The sequence below is a fragment of the Octopus bimaculoides genome, chromosome 14, assembly GCF_001194135.2.
Source record: "Octopus bimaculoides isolate UCB-OBI-ISO-001 chromosome 14, ASM119413v2, whole genome shotgun sequence".
Lineage (NCBI taxonomy): Eukaryota > Metazoa > Mollusca > Cephalopoda > Octopoda > Octopodidae > Octopus > Octopus bimaculoides.
In genome coordinates this window covers 713,454-720,359 of record NC_068994.1, presented here as the reverse complement: position 1 = coordinate 720,359, position 6,906 = coordinate 713,454, and the positions used below count along the sequence as shown (strand labels likewise).

At 35.5% G+C, this 6,906-nt stretch overlaps 1 long non-coding RNA gene across 8 annotated transcripts in view; it reads left to right on the top strand.

Annotated features, from left to right (window-relative positions):
* Positions 1 to 6,906, top strand: part of LOC106870471 (uncharacterized) — a 36,151-nt gene continuing 29,245 nt past the window's right edge. For 5 of the 8 annotated variants that reach the window (XR_001409525.2, XR_008265437.1, XR_001409528.2 and 2 more), the window contains exon 1: positions 91 to 669. This is a non-coding gene — a long non-coding RNA (uncharacterized LOC106870471). The other 3 variants (XR_008265441.1, XR_008265440.1, XR_008265438.1) reach the window with 2 other exon arrangements.

Here is a 6,906-nt window from a genome sequence, read left to right as displayed (position 1 = left end):
TAGTGTGTGTATGTATATATGTATAAAACAACCAGGAGTACAAAAGTTATACTGTATTTTTCTAGATATCCAGAAATATTTCAGGTAAGAAAGAATCCATCTATACTGAAATAAGCTTTAAAAATGACATACGGTCATTACTTGCGTGATAAACTTCAATCATGTTCTTCAGCTATGTATTTATGTTTGTAAGTGTGAAGGTGGGTTTCTTACCAAATGCCAACAAAACTGAAATGAGGTTTTCAATCAAGATTTAATATGTTAAAAAGAAATAGATTTAACTTGTAATTATATCTTTAATTTTCATTTTGAATGATTTTTCTCTTGTAATGGAGAAAGTTATTGAGAAATTAGAATCTTATCAAATGAGCTTCAATAGTATCAACAAACTTTGTTGGAAGGCAACGTCCAGAGTAGCTGGCCCGAAACGCAGATTAACATATGTAAAATACGCGAACATCTAATTTTTATAATCTAAAGAATATATTTGTTGATAAGAGAAAATAGAAAATAGTATAAGCTTTGCAGAATTTCATTCTCCAACATTTATGCGCGTGCGCATTCAATCCATGACCCAAATTTTGTAGCTCCATTGGCTAGTTTGCTTGTGACCAACAGTGAAACTTTACCATCTTTAATCTCAAGTCATCTTCTCTATACCAGAGAAAAGTAAGAACTTTATTCTTTTAAAACTGTTTGTCATTTAATGTTTTCCTAATAGTTTAAGCTAACTGCTTTACTAACCCTCAAAACTATATCATTTTACTAGATGGTATCAAAGCCTACCAACATTCTACTACAGTAAAACAATTATCATCTCAAACACACACTCAATCTTTTAATTCTTTTGATACTGTTTAAATCTATGGAATACATTTTTGTTATCTCACTACAGGCTAACCTTCACAATATGACAACTGTGAAACACCAATAAAAAATACACAACAAAAAAGTTTTGTCCAATATTTTAAAATTAAACTTAAGTAAATCAACTATAGCGTTATAATAACACTTTATAGCATTAAATCTATCCATATAGGTAATATATATAGAGTGTGGTAAATCTAGGGCAAGTAGATGTGATGTAGACTAAAATATATAAATTGCACCTAGAATTCCAGAGGTTTGAAAAATAGTATTATTTCAAAGCAGAGAAAACCAGCATCAAAAAAGAACCTTTTATCTAAATGTAAAAGTATTAACATTCATTAAATTAAACTTTCCAAATGAAATCTTTTCACATTTAATTAGAATATTTCAAATATAAGAATTTTTGCCAATTTGTCACACAAGAACACCTTAAATTCATATCGCTATGTTATTCTATAAAGATCTAGATAATCTTTATAAATGTTATTTCGGTTATACATATACCCACCAAGAAGATTGATGTCACAAAAGAAATAACTGTTTTATTGATTAGGTTTGGCTTTTAAGAAAAAAAAAATTTGAAAGACAAACCATCTAAGATCATTTAGTGACAGAGATTCGATATTACTTCACTGACCAATTTCCATGCCTTCATCACCATTAAAACATTATTACAATAGTCCTAAATACCTATAAAAATGGAGTGTCAACAACACAGAGTTACTTTTCAGTGTAGAAGTTTAGCTTATTGGAAAATATTCATAAAATTGTCCAACCTTAGAGCATGAACCAAATACTAGATTGACTATTTGTCTCTCCATCAGTCATATACCACATATATGCATATACGCACACACACACCATACCATAAAATGAAATGTTATACACACACATCCATCACACAAGATTAATATTCAATCTAAATGTAGTTTCTGCAAGAGAAGTTATTTGCTATATATCGATATTAAACATTAAATTTACAGTCATTCTTCACAGTTAACTTGATAATAAGCTTGCTATTTTCCAATTTCATATTTATATCATATTAGTTATTTTATCCATTTATAGTGACTATAATAGTTTACATATTGCAATAATCATGTTTCTTTTGCAAGTATCTACAACAGTCATTATTAAACAATATTAATCAACCATAAAAACAACAGTTTGTTTATAGTCAAAACAATATCATGAATTCCACTGTTTCCGACAAGATAAAGTTTGTTTTAGAAAATACTCCTAAATCTCTCTTTCTACAGGGAGAGACCCCAATCTTCAGAAATATATGCCCCATTCTAAAGAAAAGCAACCCCTCTAAACCTGCCAATTACAGTATTCACTCTCATTTGTACTACCTTAGAAGAGGGAGAGCCACAAACAATGATAGCCTACAACTCTCTCTCTCTCTCTCTCTCTCTCTCCTTCTCTCTCTCTCTCTCTCCTTCTCTCTCTCTCTCTCTCCCTCTTCTCAATACTTCCCCTTCTAAAACAGCTCTCACAAAGCTAGATATAGTGGTGACCTTTTCTCTGTATCACTCATCAGTGGTCTCTTGCCCTTGAGAAATTTGGTAAATGCAGTACCTTTGATCTCAACATCAGTAAAGCAACCTGCATGTGAATCTCTCATCAAAACTGATAATCTAAGAGCTCTAATCTTCAGATACATTCAAATTACATTATTGCAGCCTGTTTTGGAATTTTCATTGACCTTCACTCTATCGACTCTGGTGTACCCCAGCGTTAAGTTTTCTTCCTGTACATTACTGATCTACTTGCATTAGGTTTTGCAATGGCTACTGTTACACAGGCGATACCACTTTCTATTCTTCTCAAAACTTCCCCACATGTCATCCACATGCAATCTAGACATCCCATACCACATCTTCACAGACATCATTAACAAAGACCTCAAAGGCATCTTGCAATGGTGTCGTGTCGGCCTTGTGCCACTCTTCATACCAAAAAGACATCACTACACCTCACTGCATTTCAACATTAGCAGCACACCATTATTGCCATTTGTGACTATTTCAAATGATTGGCCTCACTGTCACTGAGGATCTGCCATGGTGAAAACATGACCTTAACATATCTAGGACCACATCTCAAAAACTGGTCCTTCCCTTCAGTCCACAACAATTATTAAGGTTCTACAAAGCTAAGGCTAAATTGAGAAAGGAGAACTGCTTGCACAGCTGAGACCATGCTGCTACCACATACACAAACATCCTAAACCCCATCCAGAGAAAGGCCACTCAACTAACTGGCACTCACAAGCATATTCCAGCCTCTGACCCATACACACTGTTTCTTCTCTCTCTTTTCTACCTCCATTATGGTAGACTCTGCTGTTCCGAACTATCAGATCAAAAAGAGGGGCATTCCAGTAGTGTTGAGACTTTTTAGAAGAGACACATAGATTATTATAATTTTAGTATATTATTACTATATATCTAATAAGCTGACCTGCCAATTTTTGTTATTCCAGATTGAAGGAGATGGCTGTATCAGCACTTTGAACATACCCTACTTAACACTGTTTGTCATAGCTAACTAGTCTGCAGAATGCTGTCAGAATATTTAGTAGCTGACTATGCAATAGAGTTTTGTATTAAAGTGGGAAAAAATGCAACAGAAACTTATGAAAGGCACCGTACTGCTTATGGATTAACTTTTTTTGCTGGCACAATCAACCTATCTCTATCTAGGTCGTCCCTCAGTACGCCCCAAGACTGTTTCCACACATTTCCCCCATTCATCTCGATCTTCCATAATGGTCCTCAGCTCCTGTACCCCTTCTATACAAATATCCTCCAGCAAGTTCTCGATACGGGTCATCTTCCTCCTTCCTCTCCTAGTTCTTCCTTCTCTTGATTGTTAGAGCACTAGCTCGTTAGCAACTTCATCGGTGTGTCTGATGCAGTGTCCAGCTAACCTCATCCTTCTATGCTGTATCTTCAATGTTACTTTTGGTAATCCCTGGAATGAGTTGGCATTTGTTGTATGACTCTCCCAGGAGACATTAAGAAAACCATTCTAAACATCCTCATATAACAACCATCCAACTGCTTTTTCAAGGCTTTAGTGAGCGTCCATGTTTGTGTTCATGTGTTCATGCTAGCACAAAAGAGGTTAAAAAAAACAGTGGAGAGGAGGTGAGAGACAATGAGAGGAGTGGGGGAGAGAGAGGGATAAAAGAACATCAGAGTTGGTCAAGAAAATTCGCAATTTTCTAGATGAAGACGGTTTTGTGTCTAAAAAGACAGTAAACTTACAATCTGTAGTTGATGTGGCAACTGTACACAGATCTATTCATAGAGATCTAAACATGTGCAAAATTTGTGCAAAGTTTGTTGCCAGGGTGCTCAGTGACAAGCATCCTGATAAACAACAACTTGACAGAGATGGGCATGAAAACTATCCTCGCTCTCCCAACAGTCCAGACCTTGCTCCTTAAGTCTTTTAGTTGCTCCCCAACCTGAAAGAGAATGTCTGGGGCAGTCGTTTCGAAGACATTGAGAAGATGAAGGAGGCTGTAGCAAGCAGTATTCAGTAGGATGTGTCCAAAGTGCTTCAATCTGGAATAACAAAAGTTGGCAGGTCAGCTTATTAGATGTATAGTAATAATAGACTAAAATTACAATAATCTTGGACAGCTATAATGACCTCTCCTAAAGTAGAGTCTCAAAACTTCGTAGGTCACCTCTTATCAGGTGATCCATGACCCACTCATCTCCTCTCTTCCTCTCATTAACCATGTTGTGTTTAAACCCCATCCAAGGCCCCCATACTAACCATTATCTACTCTTCAGAATGTCAGTCCTCAGGAATACCATGCATTTCTTTCCTGTACTCATAGACTTGCAACAGTTAAAACAGAACTTTAACATCATCAATCTCACCAGTCTTGGACAACCCTCAAAGACCATGGGCCACTGCCACTTCTTCCAGATAAAGCTAGAAAGAAATAAGAAAATTGTTACTAAATTAAAACATAAATCTAGTTGAACCTCATATTTAACATTCATCATATATTCTAAATGTTAAAAAGGAATATTTTCTTTATTTTAAATGTCACTAATCTATTGTCCCACCTACAACTCCAAAAAGGTTTCTCTACTTATCATCTTTACAACCATAACCTACACACACCAAAGTATACACAAGTCTCATCACATTCACATAAAACCAGGTAAAAACGCCAGTGCCATCACATAGAGGAAAGTTTACAGGAGTCACATCTGCATCTCTACTTCACTAGTTCATCAAATCTTCTCACAGGTTCAACCTACTCTAAATCAATGCAAATAGCCACCAGCCATACCCCAAAATCTGCTACAAGCATTTTGATTGATATATCCTTCTAACTAACCTATTTTCCAAACACCCAAAAACACCACACTGATAAACCATAGCTAAACCAAGAAATGATACACACACACACGTGTGTGTGAAGTGTGCTTCCCACCTACATAGTTTCAAGTTCAATCCTAGTATGTGGCACCTGGGCCAAGTGTCATGTACTATAGCCCCAAGCCAACCAAAGCCTTGCAGGTGGATTTGGTAGACATAAATTGAAAGGAAGCCTGTCATGGAAGGGTGTTCACTGTCTTGACATCACATGGTGGTTGTAAGCATGTGTCATCATCATGCAAGTGGTGTCATTTGTTTTTTGTATTTCCCATGGAAAATTGGAAATGAATGACATCACTTTCGGTCATGGGGAAATATTACCTTAACTGGAAACAGGTGAGAGTTGGCAACAGAAGAGGCATCTAGCCATAGAAAATCCATTCCAACAAATTCTGGTCCACCAAAGCAGGCGTGGAAAGTGGATATTAAAATGATGATGATGATGATGATCACACAGAGATAAATAGATAGACAGACAGATAATAAAATGCTGTACATGAGGTCGACAAAAGAGGAAACAGGAAAAAATACACAAGGACATGGACATGCTCTTCTCTTGTCTCATTTGTTTAACAACCAAATATCATCACAATTTCAATACCTTATCAATGATATTGTTCAGTTTGGTAACATCAATGGCAAAATGCTGCTGGGGGTATAAATGTATGAATATGAAGGACAGAATAAGACAAGTACAATAAAAACAGGGTCTTCAGACAGAATGGTAAAAAGGATGAGTTATGAGGAGAATCAGAAAATATATAAAATGTAAAAGAACAGCAACAAAAGCATAAATATATAACACAAGTATTTGCATACATGGAAGGCCTTTTGGCGATATGGCAGAATTAAGATGTGATATATGATAAATAAATAAATATGTATGTATGTATGTATGTATGTATGTATGTATGTATGTATGTATGTATATATCTATCTATCTATCTATCTAGTATTTTTTAAATTATTATAAATCTTCCACTGAGGAGGGAGCCGGTTTCCAACAAAGATACAAGGCTTCATCTTTGGGATGTAGTTAACACAGACAAATTCACATTTGGAACTTGAGAAAAGTTTTGCATATTTTTACTGTTCCACTCACAGATTGGACTTGTAATGTATGGATCAGCCGGTCAATTTCTCTTTCTGAAAATCCCAGTTTATCCAGATTCTCCTTTCAACATTTACTAACAAAACCTAGTGCATCAATTATTATTGGTATGAAGATGAATTCATGGTCTGGATATAGAAGCAGAAGGTTTCAAAGCAGTTGTCCACAGATATCCTCTTTTTCTTTGATTTTCAAAGAAATATTTATATGTGAAGACAGCTAACCTCTCTGATGGTGCATACCTTTGCCCCTCTGTCCCAAACAACAATATCTGGCCTGTTGTGCTTACATTTAACAGAAGTTTTGATGGGAATATTCCACCAGAGACAAGTTAATTCAACTTAAGTCAATTTTCGATGTAAGTTGTGTCTCTGGGAACCAATTAATGATGTAGGGTGAGGTACGCCTGTATTAGCAATTGGTTAACAACTGATGAAGAATTAGGGCCCTTCTGTGTTTTACACTCAGTATACGTTATGTCGTATATTATTTATATATATATATATATATAT